The 16,602-nt window shown below is 49.4% G+C and overlaps 1 protein-coding gene across 1 annotated transcript in view; it reads right to left on the bottom strand.

Moving 5' to 3' along the window:
• Nucleotides 1–16,602, bottom strand: part of ERGIC1 (endoplasmic reticulum-golgi intermediate compartment 1) — a 97,320-nt gene that overhangs the window by 51,249 nt on the left and 29,469 nt on the right. The window lies entirely within an intron of this gene.

Raw genomic sequence — 16,602 nt, 5'->3', positions numbered from 1 at the left:
AAAGAAAGAAAGGGAAGGAGAATGCAGGGCTGCTCCATCACGGGGCTGCTGGAGGAGGCACAAGGGGCACCTAACCTGGCCTGGGGTCCTCCTCAAAGCTTCCTCCAGGAGGTGAAGTGTGAACAGAGCAGGAAGGTGAGAAGACAGGTGGGTGGAGGGACAGAGCAGCCCAGGTAGGGAGAACAGCAAAAGCAAAGACCAAGAGCAGGACCAAACCTAGGGTGCTGGGTGCTACCCTGACCTCCGCATGGGGCACGGGCCAGGCATGGAGGGAGAGGAGGCCGGAGAGATGGGAGGGGCTGAAGGAGAGGGTCCAGCCTGCCAGGCCACGGCTGAGGATTCTCTCACCACTGCCAACCGGGCCAGGAGGGCAACCCAAGGTAGGAGGCTGTCCCAGGTCGGCAAATTTGGGAGCTGAGGGGCGGGGAGAGAGATAGGGAAAAGACACATAAGTGGGTAGCTGTCACTAAGCCTCAGCTGATTCCTGCCAGGCGGAGGTGTGGGCCAGGGGGCCAGACCTTCTGATTTTTCAAGAGAAGCCAAAAACTTAGAATTTTACATGGAAGCTCCCCATTCTCAAATGTTGGGCCAGCACTTTGCAGGACAGGAGAGACAAGACTGCAGAGGAGGCCTGGGCCCAGCGTGTGGCCGTCTGAGCTGAGAAGCCCTGCGGAGCCGGAGAAGGCTGTGGTTGACCTCGTGCCTTAGAAGGGCCAGGCTGAGCCAGGGTGGAGGACACGTGGGGCTCTCCAAAGGAAACTGGAAAAACAAGTGACAGCCAAGTTATGGGGGTTGGGGGAAGAAGCAGGAGAGATCTCATCCTCTCTCTGCTCCAACTTGGCCTTTGAACTGCAGAAAATCCCTGTCCCTTGCTGGGCCTCAGTTTCCCTGAATGTGAACTAAAGGAGTACATAGGGGACCTAAAAGTTCCCTTCCAGCTGAAAACTCAACTGGTAGCAGTGCCCTGAGGGCTAAAGAAAATCCAGGTGACTAACAACCCAGCTTTCGTCCAGGTCACCATCAGGGGCCCATAGGCAGAAACTGGGCATCATAGTTTAAAAAACATAGGAGCCTGGCCGGGTGCAGCGGCTCATGCCTGCAATCCTAGCACTCTGGGAGGCCGAGGCGGGCGGATTGTTTGAGCTCTGGAGTTCAAGACCAGCCTGAGCAAGAGCGAGACCCCGTCTCTACTAAAAATAGAAAGAAATTATATGGACAACTAAAAAGATATATAGAAAAAATTAGCCAGGCATGGTGGCGCATGTCTGTAGTCCCAGCTACTCGGGAGGCTGAGGCAGGAGGATCGCTTGAGCCCAGGAGTTGGAGGTTGCTGTGAGCTAGGCTGACGCCACGGCACTCTAGCCAGGGCAACAGAGTGAGACTCTGTCTCAAAAAAAAAAAAAAAAAAATATATATATATATATATATATATACACACACACACACACACACACATATATATACATATATAAACCACCATTTCAAAACTGGGAGTGCGGTGGGAAGTCAGAGGCAGCTCAGGGTGAGGAGGCAGGGGTGGCCTGGGGTAGAGTATCAGAGCCCAATAAGGGTGAGGAGGAGAGAGATGGGAGATTATTACATCCAGGGGGCTGATCGAATATGTACCCATACTAAGGACAATGGGGGCCAGATGCTTCCGCTGTGGGGGAAGGGAGGTTCAAACATGTGGTGTTACGGTGGAGATAGAGGTATGGACGTGCATTCATGATTTTCAATATATGCAAATACCGAAAAATATATATACATACATACACATCATATATACATGTATTTCCTAGCTCTTTCCATAGAGAGGGTGCAGGAACAGTGGCAGCCAATAGCAATAAGAGCAACTAGCACCCAAACCTTAGCTTCTAATTACTACACTCTACTCAAAGGAATCAGAGCTCTGGGGAGAAATGGCTGACTCCGGGGGCTGGGCAGGGAAAATACAAGATGAGCCTGGCACGTCTTCTTATGTCAGAAACCAAGAAAGTGTTCCAAGAATACATGTGAGAGGTCAAAAGGACAAGAGGCCAGCCTGAGGGGTCTGCCACTGGCCACAGAAAGGACAATGTGAGTATCAAAATAAGTAATGATCGTCACAGATTATAACCCCTTGGATCAAACAGAAGACATGAATCTACACAGACACAAATAAAGAAATGAATGAATCAAAAGTCTGACGAGGTACACGATACTGACATACCTTTGCACCATAAAACACTTATTACGAAAGGGAAAGAATAACTTTGCGGTGGAGAAACTTAGCAGACACCACCGCCACCAAGTGAAGAAAGTGAACGTCAGCAGTAAGGAGACGTCAGCGTCACGTGCCTCCCACTATGCTGCACTGAGGAGGGCACAATGTCGCTTCATGGAGATCCTGCCTAAAAGGCACAGCTTCAATCTGATCGTGAGCAAACATCAAACAAGTCCACATTGAAGGGCATTCCACAAAACAACTGGCTGTCACTTGTCAAAAGTGTTAAGGTCATACAGGACGAGACTTTCACAGACTGAAGGAGACTAAAGAGGCATGACAGCTAAATCTCATGTGGGATCCAGGGTCAGAAAAAGGACATCAGTGGGACATTTAATGAAACTTGAGGAAGAGCTGTAGATTGGCCAATACTATTGTATAATGCTACTTTCCTGGTTGTGATAATGGCATTGCGGTTATGTAAGATGTTAACACTTGGGGAAGCTTGGGGAAAGGGCATACAGGAACTCTATGTACAATTTTTTGCAATATGGGGGGCCAAGTCTGACATTACTAATTTAATGGAAATGTAAAAAAAAAAAAATTAAATGGGGAGATGCCACTTCACAATCCCACTTAGCCTGCTTTCTTCACACCTGCTTGGTCCAGGTAGGCATTTGAATTCGAGGTGCTGGTTTGACAAACGTGTGCTGGGTGCGGGGTTTCAGGAAGAATACGTCTTTGTTGAGGGTGGGGACTGGGGAGGGAGGGAGGCTGATTGATGAATAAAGCTCTAAGAGGGAGGCGAGACTTGGACCAAACTGCAGGAGGCAATCAAAGCAGGCGGTGCTCAACCATGACCGCTTCCAGTCCATGCTGGGCACTTTGACATAGATATCTGCGTTTATTTCTCACAATAACCCTAGAAGATACTGATATCCCACTTTTCTAGAGAGAAAACTGAAGCTCACCAAACCAGGGAGCAAAAGAGCCGGGATGCAAACCCAAGTCTGAGTCCGCAGGTCATGGTCTTTCCACTGACCCACACTCGTGGGAATCACAAGTAGAGCTCACTTATTGGTAAATTAGATTAAGGTCTTATGGTTTTGCTCATCTGCTTTTCCAAGGATGCTGCCCCAGAGCAGAAGGGAATCTCCCGGAAGACAGGGACCAGTTCAAAATTCATTAATTCATTCAACAGATATTTACGAAGCACCTAGTCTATCAGGTAGTGTTCCAGATTCTGGGTAAATAAAAGCGACCAAGGCAGACACGGCCTCTGTCCTTATGAAGCTGTCAGTTGAGCAAAGCTTTTGGCTCCTTTACGAAGGGCCACCTAAACTCTGTGTATTCTAATAGTGACTCCATTCCCACGGCACAGTGGAGAATAGTGGCGAGGTAAAGAAAGAGCTGAAAAAGACCCTGGTTTCAGAGCTGACCACAAGCTGAGTGAGTCAGCAGCGAATGTCACTGAGAAAATGGGCCACTGGGAGGCTGGTGAGAACCCAGGCATGTGACAGACCAGGAAGTGAGCCGTCCTCTCTGGCTCACATTAGTCAATCCCTCACTGGATGATGTGACCAGTTGTGGCCACCCCACCACCAAGAGAATGTGGAGGAAAGGGTAAAGAGAATGGGGGAGGAAAGGGGATGCTGTAGTGTGAATCTACTATGCGCTACAGTCATGCTAGGCCTTTGACCAGAATGTTCTCATCTAATTCTCTCAACCAAATTTTGGGTTAGGGATTGTTGCTCCATTTTGCAGATGCAGCTCAGAGCGGCTGGTGACTTGGCTAAGTTCACGTACCTATGAAGTACCGTGGCAGAGATCTGAATCCAGGCCTAATTTATGTTCTTGCTCCTTTTCCCGAAAGTGTGGGGACAAACCAGGCCCATTTGGGTGGAAAATACTTCTTAGGAAGAAAAATTAAAGAACTGGAATGGCTTCGCCTCAAACAGAGCAAACTAAAAGGTGGATTCTTCATGGTCACCAAATAAAAAGTGCTCTCTCCCTGTCCTCCCAATAGACTGAGTTTCTCTAGACTGAGTTGCTCGAGGGCAGGTCCTGGGCCTTTCCTCTCCGGCCCTCCTCTCTGCCGCCCTGCGCAGCCCAGGCCCGTGGGGAACCGAGTCGACCGAATGCCTCTGCGCAGGCACAGGGCCCACGGGCTGGCCTTAAAAACGAGATAAGATGAAATGGATGGTGGTGAAGCTGGGTGATGGGTACACGGTGGCCCCCTGCCCGGTTCTCTCCCTTTTTGTGGATATTTAGGAATTTTCACTTTAAAAAAAGGCAAAATGGGCTGAAACTAAAGCAAGATAATAATCAACTGGGTTTAAGAAAGACTGACCTGGATGCCAGGAGCTGAGAGAATGGGAGTAGTAACTGGAGCTCCTGGGCAAGAGGTTTACCCCTACTAGGATGGGATTCGAACCTAAAGACCCCACGGGGCCACCTGCCCTCAGCACCTGCCCCCAGCCAGCTCTGGAAGTTACCCCAAGATCACTGTGTCCAACCCATGTGCTTCACGGTGGAGAAACGGAAGCCTTGAGGAGGAGTGACTCACCCAGTTCAAGGTATAATTAAACTCAGAGTATTTAAAACAAAAACAAAAACAAGCCAATAAAATGCTTGAGAACCCCTGGTAGTTCTCGTGCCACGGAAAGGTCGTATGCCAGTGGTTCTCAAACAGGGCAGGTTTGGCCCCTTAGGGGATGCTGTCTTTTGGGTGTATCACAAATGGTGGGCGTGCTACTGGCACCTTGGGGACACAGGCCAGAGATGCTGCTAAGCATCCTACAGGGCACAGGACAGCCCCGCACAACAAAGAACTGCCAGCCCCAGATACTTGCAGTGCTGACACTGAGAAACCCTGTTGTGTGCAGAATAAAACTTTCCACATGCAAGCTCGTTTTCCCATCCATCCTGCGCTGTCTCCAAGAGGCTTCCAGTGGCTTCTGCTCCTGCTGGCTGACACCACAGCCACAGCCTGGACAGCCCCTACAGAGACCAGGAAGCTGGAGTTAAGCAGTCTTTCCTGCTCCCTTTTTCCTCTGTGCCTGAGAAGGCAGAGCTCACTTGGAATAACCCGGGCAAAGGAACACACGGGAAAAGGTAAAGGCCACCTGAATTGCCTTTGTGACTTATCATAATGGTGCACTAAGTACAAGTGTCACTATTTTAACCAAAAAAGTTGACAAATCCATGCCTCTAGCTTCATCACACCTTAGAACAAATTCCATGAGAATGTACGGCAATGTTGGTACTAAAAGTCAATGAGAACACAGGATCTGCTTAACAGAAATCCACTTTATGGGCCACATCTAGCCTTACAGAGCAAAGAACGGCTACATAACCCAACCCAAAATAAACACACACGTCTTCCCCTGCTCCCAAGCAAGGAAACTGCCGCTGGAAATGTCTGACTAATGGATTTCATCCGTAATTTCTTTTCATAGCAGAATGTCTCAGCTTTGCTATTTTAACTTTTGCTGCCTGGGACCTCACTTCTCCCCTGTTCTTGCAGACGAATCTCAGATCACTCTGTGGTTCGCCATACGTGGGCGGCTACCCAGCAAGCGCTTGTGATGTCACTGTTTCCAAGGCTTAATGAAATTAGACTCCATTTAGGAGCAAGTCATTGGAAGTGGTGGGTCATTCATCCCAAAAACAACCATCAAGGGTTTTAGTTGGAGCTTTGGCCTGGTCAACCCTGCCCGCCAGCCTGTCTGAGCCCTCAGTGCTGAGTGCCAGGGAGTTGGGTGAAAACCTCGCCTGTTTGTTCACTTGCTCATTCCCTCTACCTTATGGAGAAGCGCTGGCCCAGGGCTGTGCTAGCGTGTGTGTGCACACGTGTACACGTGCATGTATGTGTGTGCCGGGGGCACAGAGGTAAACAAACACGCCAGAGCCGAGTAGGAGGCGGGGTGAGAGTGAGCCCTAGGACCATTCTCATTGCCCCCTGGATCCTGACTTTGACATTCAAATGTTCAACTACTCTTCCTCCTCCGTCAAAAGGAGAAAAAAGTCCATCTCCGGCCGGGCTTGGTGGCTCACACCTATAATCCTAGCACTCTGGGAGGCCGAGGCAGGAGGATCATTTGGGCTCAGGAGTTCGAGACTAGCCTGAGCAAGAACGAGACTCTGTCTCTACTAAAAATAGAAAGAAATTAGCTGGACAACTAAAAATATATACAGAAACATTAGCCAGGCATGGTGGCGCATGCCTGTAGTCCCAGCTACTCAGGAGGCTGAGGCAGTAGGATCGCTTGAGCCCAGGAGTCTGAGGTTGCTGTGAGCTAGGCTGATGCCATGGCACTCTAGCCCGGGCAACAGAGTGAGACTCTGTCTCCAAAAAAAAAAAAAAAAGTCCATCTGTGTCTCTAGCCCAGGTGAGGTGTTGAGGGAGGAGCAACAACAGCAAATCAGCGCTATAACTGCTGCTACCCTCCCTGCCAGGGCTCACCTGCAGCAGGCCTGGGGCTTAGACTTTGTGTTCCTCATCTCAGGTCACTGTTAAAACCCTGTGTGGCAGGTAATGGCATTCTTTCCATTTTAGTTGTCCAAGATGCAGGTCCAGGACTTGAACTCACAGTCTGGCTGTGGGACATTTGGGCCACAAGCCTGCCTGGAGGAGGGAGACAGGCTGGGAGGTGAAGGGGTGAAGGACTGGACAGGAGGTCTAGGTGGTGACCCCGGCCCCCACAGTGTGCAATGCTGATGTCACCAACCCCTATACGGTTTTCTCCCCGCACTCTCGCCCCAGACCTCGGTGCCCACACAGAGGTCTCTATCCACAGCACAGCCCCGAGCTCTGGCAGCCTTTACTTCTATCCCAGTCGCCTCCACACATGACCTCTCCCACCCCCAAATACCCTCTCTGACCACAAACTCCTGGTCTTTTTCCTCCCCCTCCTTCCCACAAAGATCAGGTCTGGACAAAGAAGAGGAGGAAGTCTGATTGCTGGGCTTCCAAAAAGCCAGAGAAACCACATTCCCCATCCCAAGGCAGCTTCCCCATCTCCCTGGGCATCTCCATACACCTGGCCCAGCTGCGAGAGGGCTGCAGGGTCTTCCGCTCCTCCTGGGCTGGGTCAGATCTGTCCCTGAATCTCCTGTGGGTCATGCAGGGCCTGGCCCACTAAGGGCACTCAATAAATTCCAGGGGAAAATATAAAATGACGTCTGCACAAGGCTATTCACCATGGCACCAGCTGTAATAGCAAATGACTGGAGGCCATCCAAACGTCCTGCCCGACGGGACTGGTCAACACACTACAGCTCGTCCCCAAAGGGCAGGATGATGCAGCTGTACGGGGGAGTGAGGACGGTCTCTATATGCTGGCATGCAAAAGGGCGCTGGGCAGAACGCTGCATTCTGTCAAATTTCATGTGTGTTTGTGTGTGGGGCATAGGGATAAAAATGAATGTACATCCTTGCTTATACCTTCAGAAAGAAACAGTAGAATGTGGAACCAAAAGCTTACACAAATGGTTACTTTTATTATTCTCAAGAGTACATAAAAACATTAAATATTTAGATATAAATTTAACAAAAGAAGAAATATATACTGAAAACTAGAAAACATTGCTGAGGGGAATTAAAGAAGACATAAATAAATGGAGCAATATGCCACGTTAGTGGCTAGGAAGTCTCAATATTGTCAAAGTGACATTTCTGCCCAGATTGACCTACGGATTCAACTCAATTCCAGTCAAAATCCCAGCAGGCATTTTTGTAGAAAGCTGGTTCTAAGATTCATATGGAAATGCAAAGTTCTTAAAATAGACAAAGCAACTTTGAAAAAGAACAAAGTTGGATCTGACTTCAAGCCTTACTACAAACCTTCCAGAGGAAAACACAAGAGAAAATCTTTGTGAATTCAGGTTAGGCAAAGATTTTTTGGATGAGACCCAAAAAGCCTGATGCATAAAACAAAAAACTGATACATTAAGCTTCATCAAAATTAAAAACTGTTCTTTGAAAGGCACTGTGAAAAGAATGAAAAGATGAGCCACAAATTGGGAAAAATATATGTGAATCACTTGTCTGATAAAGGATTTATATCCAGTGTAAAGAACTCTCAAAACTCAATAACAACAAAACAAACAGCCTGATTAAAAAAAATGGGCGAAAGATTGTCCAACAGACATTTCACCAAAGATTTCCCGGTGGCCAAGAACCACATGAAAAGATGCTAACATCAAAGTCATTGGAGAAATGCAAATAAAATCCACAATGAGATCCTACTCTACACCAATTAGAACGGCTGAAATTATAAAGACTGATCATGCCAAGTGTTGGTGAGGATACGGAGCAACTAGAACTCTCATACACTGCTGGTGTGAGTGTAGCGTACTGCAACTACTTTCGGAAAAGAGTTAGGCAATTTCTTTTTTTTTTTTTTAGCCAGTCCAATTTAGCAGTGGGGGGGTTTATGCCAACTTTAGTGACACTAATAAGTTCTGATAACCCACTAGTATTGGACCAGCCAGCAATTTCTTAAAAAGTTAAACATACACCTGCCACATGATCCAGACATTCTAGACTTTTGCCCAAGAGAAATGAAAGCATATGCCCATACAAAGACACGTATACGAATGTTCATGGAAACTTTATATGTAATAGTCACAAGATGGAAACAACCCAAATGGCCAACGGGAAAATGGATAAACAAGGTACGGCATATCTGTAAAACAGAATACTACTCAGCAATGAAAAGCAATGCAAATGTAACAACATGGATGATTCTCAAAATAATTATGCTGGATGGAAGGCAAACGAGGGTACAGATGATATGATTCCATCTACATAAAATTCTAGAAAATGCAAACTAATCTAGAGTGACAGTAGGTCGCTGGTTGCCCAGGGAGGGAGGAAAGGACGGGCACGAGCGAACTTTGGAAGTGACTGACATGTTCACTGCCTTGATTGTCATGAGGGCTCCATGGGTGTATACATATGTCAAATTGCTCAAATCTTACACTTTAAACATGTGACATTTATTGTAAGTCAATTATACCTCAATAAAGCTGTTTAAATAAAAAATTATAATACCAGCCACGATTGAAATACATCAGATACATTAAGTAATCCAAGAGTTCATAACAATACTTCAAAAAACAAATAAAAGGCCTTATTGGCCAACACGTGTAGAGCTGCTAGGCCACCAACTCATTATTCTGAAAACTGGTAAATAAAAGAAAGGCTCTTATTCTTTCTTTTTGTACAAACTATGTGCCTAGGTAACCAAATAGTTGATGAGGGCAAAGTTCTGTTTTATGGAATAATTTCAAAGAAAATGCAGGACTAATAGGAAAAGCCTCGCCGTGCACCCTCTGAGGAAACGCTGGAGATAGGCAATAACCAGCAATGGCAAAACCCGGAAAGACGGGCCAGGCTGCCACCACCGGAACCCAGGGGCCAATCCTAGCACCAAGAGAGAAGAAAACCGGTTATTCTGCACTTCTCAACGTGACGCAACATACGACTGCACTAGGAATGCTTCTTGCCAAGACAACTGACCCCGAATCCAGTTAAGGCTCCAGATCTAAATATCAGTTTACAGAAAATACCAGGAACAGGTTACAATGATTTGATAAGCCAAATCCATGTCGTGGGCCATTCTACAGGATAAATGACACAGTTTCTTCAATAAATAGAGGATTGGAGGGAAAAAAGTGGATGTGGAATTGGTACAGATTAAAAGAATCTTAAGAAACATGTTATTCATATGCAATGGGTAGACCTCGGTGGATCCTAATTCAATTTCATGCTAGCCACGCACTTTCCCAGCCTTCCTTGCAGCGTGGGGTGGCTATATGACAGTCCTGACCAATGACATTTAAGCAGAAGGCTGCTGGGGGCAGGAAGCTTTTGGTTTTGTGATCCAAGTGTCAGACTTCCCTGGCATTAATACCTCCACCCCCACTCCCATCTTCCCGTCTTGAATTCAGATGTAAGATCAGGAGCTGGGGCAGCTCTTTTGGGACCACAAGGGAAAAGTGTAGCCACCAGCAGAGATAAAGACTCTGGCATCCTTGAGGTGCTAAACCAACATCAGCAGCTGCCTATCTTGTCTTCCTGTTATGTGAGAAAACAAAGACAAAACTCAACCTTCTTATTTGTTTAAGCCGCTGTGAGTCAGGTTTTCTGTTACTTCAGCCCAAAGCACTCCTTATAATACGTAAGGGAAGATGCAGAGGAGGCATGGGAAGGTCCGAGCTTCTTGCTGACATCAACGGGAGAACTTGAGCACATTGCTATTCTATCTGGAATGTTCTTCCCTCTCATATCTGCATGGCTTGCTCCCTTGTTCATTTGAGTCTACGTTCAAATGTAACCTCCTCGGAGAAGCCTGTGCCTACCCTGCTCTCTTTCTTCCCAGCACTCCAAACCACTCCCTGGCGTCACATGTACCTGTGTGCGCCCAACTCCGCTACTGGAATGGAAGTTACCAGACAGCTGGAACCTCACCTGTCTATATCGCCGGGGCCTAGGAAGGGGCCCTGCACAGTAGGTCCAGGAGAAACACTGTGGCATGCATGAAGGAGGCGGCATTCCTGAAAGTGTGGTCCACGGACCACTGCCTCAGAATCTAGTGGGGAGCTGGTTAAATCCACAGATTCTAGGGCCTTGCAGTAGAAGGAACTAAATCAGGAGTGGGGAGGGGGGCAGGAATCTGCGTTGCTGAAAAGCACGGTTCAGGAGATGCCAGTGCATGCTGGAATGCCTAAGGCATAAGCCGCACATTCATTTCTAATTTCAAATGTATTTCCTAAGACTTACAGCTTCTACCCAGCAGAGTTACCACAGGTCAGCGGAGGAACAGGAAAGGGGACTCCTACCCTACGGGCCAAGCACTGGTTAGACACTTGGCCCACTCCCTCCCACAGAATCCTCCCCACTACCCAGGAGGAACCTTTAACAAATGCGGAAACCGATGCTCAGAGAGGCTAAGATGCTTGCCTAAGTTCACACAGGCAGCAAGCCAGAGAGTCAGGGCTGGAACCCCGGTCAGCCCTACCCTGGAGGCTGCACACTGACTCCCCCACCCCCCCAAAACCCCTTGGCCACCCAAAAGCTCCCATGGGCCCTGGGGAACTTGGCTGTCTGTGCTCAGCATTGCCCCCTGCCCGCCGTACATGTGCAGGGCTTGCTGGGTGCTTGGTGAGTATGTAAAGGACGAAGGGTCCCATGGGGCCGAGGGACTGTGGCACTGAGCCACCTGGAGGGGGTCCCTAACCCCCATTCGCCTCCCCCAGCCCACACCAGCCAGACGAGCTCAGGCTCGCACAGGAAGAGGAAAGACAGCCAGGCCTTGGCCGGCAGTCAGGCTTCCCGCTTGTCAGGGCCACAGGGAGTGCTGAGGGGGTGAGCAGGGGCCCCCAAAGTGTTCCCAACGCACTGGAAACAGGACGCAGCCACCCGGCCCCACACCAGGACACAGGACACAACAACCCGAGTGCAGATGCTATAAATGGAAATGTATTCTTAGAGGGGCAGAACACGAGAAGGGTTTTTCAAAAGTGACCCATCATCGGATAAAAATACAGACGGCATTTAAACGCTGAGCGGCAGGAGCTATTCCGGGGATTGGATTCTCATGCTCGTGGCTCCCCGCCAGGCACGGCCTTTCAGAGATTTAAAAGGAATAAAGGGTTGGTGTCTGTGTTTTTAAGTTTAGGAGGAGAGCATTCTGGGGAAAAACGGCCATGCCAAGATGCCTGTGGAAGGCACCCCTTTTGAGGGACCCCAACTGCCCCTTGACCTCTGCCCACACCCACCCACTGGATTCAGTTTTGCTCTGTGCTATGAGGCCAGCTTTTTGACAACACTCTTAGTGACCTTGAGAACTAAGCTGAGGCTGAGTTGTGACCAGGCTTGGGGTAAAAGCACTGGACAGGAAGATTTTCAGAGGGGAAGGAGAATGGCATTTACTGAGCATCTCCCAAGAACCCACCTGGTAACTCATACCGTCTCTTCTGATCCTCAAAACCATTCAAGGTATAAAAACTAGCTCCGTCCCCATTACAGAAAAAGGAAACAGGCTCAGGAAAGACTCTGTGACTCTCAGATGGAGACCTTGCGCCTAGGGACACAGGCAGGGACAAGGCTAGAGAGGAAAGGGCAGCAGGTGCCCGGGTGGAAGGACAGCTCCTGCAAAGGTTCACAACCCCTGAGGCCCAAGGTCACCCGTTAGCGCGGCCAACCTCAGACTTGCGCCCTCGTCCGTCTGAACGCAAGGTTCCTGCGCCAGGACGGGAGCCCGGCAGAGGGACCCGAAAGGGCAGGAAGCTGTGTGTGTTCTAAAGATCTGGGTCACAAATTAAAGGTGGGACTTTTCAGAGACACATGTGCAGAAGGGCATAAGGAAAGGGATCGGAATGTTCCTGCTGGACTGGCTGAGAGGTTAGTTGGTGATCATTTTCATCTGGGCACATCACAACGTTGTCAGTTTTTCTATTAATATAATAAGCAGATTGTAAATGAAGAAATAGAGGCAGCCAGGACCTGTCTGAGGAGACCTGTCTTTGGCTGTTTACCTGCCTCTTCTTCCCACCCCTGCCCTACCAGCCCTGTTCCCCGAAGGCCATTCTCTCCCAGCCCTGTGCCCCCGTCTGCATCACCCCCCTCTCTCCTTCTCCAGCTCACTCACTCATCCTCTCCATCATCTAGGACCGACTGTGGACCAAGCACTGTCATGGGTGCCGGGAATACAACAGGGGTCAGACACAAAACTCCCTGCCTTCACCCAGCTTCTAGCCTCGTGGGGAAGACAAAAAAGGAATGAGCTAATATATGGCAGTGCTGGTAAGTGTTGCAAAGAAGAATAAAACAGGCTAAGGAGATAGAGTATAACTTGGGGGGGTCTCTTAGGTGGGGTGAGGAGTGTCAGGTAAGGCTCCAGCTGACAAGGAGACATGCAAACAGAGGTCCGAGTTGAGTGAGACAGCAGCACACGGACAGCCAAGGAAGAGCATCCAGGCAGAAGGGACGGGAAGTGCAAAGGCCCTGAGGCAGGGAGCCCTTTGGCAGGTTCCTGGAGCAGCAAGGAGGCTGATACAGCTGGAATGGAGGTCTGAGGCCCCAGGCAATTTGTTAAAATTCAGCTCACATATCCCTTTCTCTGAGACACCATCTCCAATCAGGCTCGGGCTGGCTGAGGTGCCTCCTTCGGTGTGTCTCCCTGCTGTCACCTGACATGGCTGTATTATCACTGAACGTGTGTGGACTGTAGTCACAAATGAACAGCACACCCACCCTGAATCATTCATATTATTGGTGTCTTCCCCTCAAAGCTGTGAGTCCCTCAAGGGCAGGAAGTTGTCATAAGCATCTTGCGGCCCCCAGTGCCTGGCACTACAATCCTAACGAGGGGGTGTCATCTATAAGCAACAAGAGGGCCACTGAGCCACAGAAGACTGTGGGTCTTTCCTGAGCCAACAGCTCACCTGAGATGTGCAGGTGAGTCCCCTCAGGGAGCCACCTGGCTTCCCAACCACCCAGCAATGAGACTTCACAGAGGAGAGGACAGGAGACGGGGGCGGGGGGCAGGGAAAGGACCCTCACCCCCCAGCAGGTTCCCAACACCTGCCTCAACCTGTGCTTCCTTCAACAGCTCGTGGCATAGCTGAGCCCTTGCTTTAAGGGAAGCTCACGTAGGAAAAAAATATAAAACCAATTTACCAGGCAGTTATTATTCATAGATAGAAAACACCTTTGCCTCTGAAAGAGAGTCCGGGAAACATCAGTGTCCCAAGTGAATTAACAGACCAAGCATGGGTCACCTAGCTGCTCACGTCGGCAGACGAGAGACAAGCAGGCCGTACGTCCCTGCTAGGAGTACACCTCTCTGGAGTAGAAAACGCCTGCCGTGGCTCGGCGGGCACTAGAAATGGGCCAAGCGGGCCGGGCAGAAGAGCCCCAACAAAGCCTCCCAGCTTGGCACGCGGCTGGGACGAGGGCCCCAGGGCGGCCAGCTCGGGGAAACCAGAAATCTGGGGCTCTTACGTGAAATTACCAATGAAAAAATGATACCAACTATTTTGAAAAATAAAATAATACGCAAAGCAAACGCTTCTATGAGTCAGATTTGGCCTGGGGACAGTTTGTGAACTTGACCTTAAATCTTGAACGTGAAGTGTTTTTGTTTCAGAACAGAAAGCAGAACGGAAAAGACGGTGAGAGGGCAGAGAGAGCCGAAAGTTGCAGAGCTAGAAGGGAACTTGGAGAGCATGGAGCTCCCGTGTGGCCGAGGCTTCATCCGCAGCATCAGGTCTCGCGGTTGCCTTGTCCAGCTGCTAAGGCTGAGCCTTGGCCCCGTGTCCAAGTGCTGAGGTAGATTAGCAATGTCTGCCAAGGACATGGGAATGGGAACAGTAGCTACATGCTTTCTGGGTATTCACTGAGGCTGATTTAGTCCAGACCCATTTTAAAGGCAAAAAACTGACATCCAGAAAGCTGCTCTGAAATGTACAAGGTCACAAGCAAGAACCAGAGTCCCATCTGGGGCTTGTCCCATGACACCCAGATGGCCCTGAATCTTTAGGCTTTCGGAGCTGTTCTCTACCAACGACGCATCTTGGAGAGAAGCCATCTCTAAACCAATAATGCAAGTCAATAAGAAAATCTGATTTCTACAGTGATTCATTTTATCCATCACTTCTTAGAGACAGCGTCTTTTCTAAACAGTAAGCCATCTGAGGCTGCTGCCTCCGGCACACACACCGTCCCAGCTGCAGGCGCTGGGCTGGCCGAGGGGCCTGGCACCAGAGGGAGCCCGGGCCCACCCCAGAGCCGTGGCCTGCCTCCCGGCTCGGCCCTCCCCTCCCACCGGGGGTCAGTCACAGCTCACAACTTCAGTGTGCTGGCTGCAGACTCTTCAGTTTTACTTGGCTCCTGAGCAAAATGTACTTTTCCAAAGGACATTGATTCAACTGAGCCTGAATTTTGCAATTCCCTGGCAGCAGTGAGGCCAGCCTCCCCTGAGCACACGCTGTCCTGAGGAGTGGGGACCAAAGAATGTAGTTATCACCTCCCTCACCTCCTCCTTCCTCCTCCCCAAGTGGGAGACCAGTCCTGGCAGAGCCCCCAGCATGGCTGCCATCCCCTCAGCCTCTCCTGGCCACCTAGCCACAACCACTGCCTCCCTCCGGCCCCCCACAAGGTGCACACCGCTGGATCGGATTTCAGCCACACCTGAGGGCAGCCTTGGAAGGAGAACTGGGCGAGATGAGCCCCCGAACTCTGCAGCTCCACGCCCCCTTCCCCTCTCTGCTGCGGATGTGGGAAGAGCACAGGCCAGTGGCAGCTGAAGCACCAACAAGTACAGCACAGATTCGTTTTTCTTTTTTAAAAAAAATAGACTATATTTTAGACTAGTTTTAGGTTCATGGCAAAACTGAGCAGAAGGTACAGAGATTTTCCATATCCCCCTGTCCCCACACATCCACAGCCTCCCCCACTACCAACATCCTGGAGCAGAGGGCACATTTGTCATGACTGATGAACCATCACTGACACATCATCATTACCCAAGGTCCACAGTGACATTAGGGGTCACTCTTCGTGTGGTACATTCCATGGGTTTGGACAAATTTAGAATGACATGTATCCACCATGACAGTACCACGGAGTGTTTCACTCTCTAAAAATCCTCTGTGCTCCTCCTACTCATCCTCTCCGCGCCCCCTGGCAACCCTGATCCTGTTGCCATCTCCATAGTTTTGCCTTTTCCAGAATGTCACATAGCTGGAATCACAGAGTGTGTAGCCTTTGCAGATTGGCTTCTTTCACTTAGAAATATGCATTTAAGGTTCCTCTGTGTCTTTTCACAGTTTGATAGCCCATTTCTTTTTAATGTTTAACAATATTCCATTGTCTGGATGGACCAGAGTACCTGGGTCTTTTAATCCCTACAGATTTTTGCAACCAGGGGCTCTACTGCCTCATGCACCGGCTGCATGATTTGGACAGATTTTTCCCCAAATCTCCAGTATTTTTCATCTGTAAAGTGGGGATAAAAATACTGGCTGGCTCATGCGAGTGAGGATTAAATGCAGAAGTGCGTGTAAGGGTGCGGATGGCAGTTCACGGCGCAGAGCAAGCAGCAGATGTTAGCTGTGGTTACCATGACCACCAGCACTGGGGCTGTTGCTACCATTTGGGGGCTTTCTAATGCCCTCTCTGCTCTGTGGAGCAGCATGGGGGGAAGTGGAGACAACCCAGGCTGTGGGTTCAAATCCTGGCACTGCTTAGGCAACTGGCTACACCTCTCCAAGCCTCAGTTTACTCATCTGTAAAATGGGGAAAGAGCATTACATCTCTCTCCTAGAGTGATTTTGAAAAACAAGTGAGATCACTGGAATGTAGAAAGAGCCCCTGGAACCAAGCAGGC

This window comes from Eulemur rufifrons, chromosome 10 (assembly GCF_041146395.1).
Source record: "Eulemur rufifrons isolate Redbay chromosome 10, OSU_ERuf_1, whole genome shotgun sequence".
Lineage (NCBI taxonomy): Eukaryota > Metazoa > Chordata > Mammalia > Primates > Lemuridae > Eulemur > Eulemur rufifrons.
This window is presented reverse-complemented; position numbering and strand designations above follow the sequence as displayed.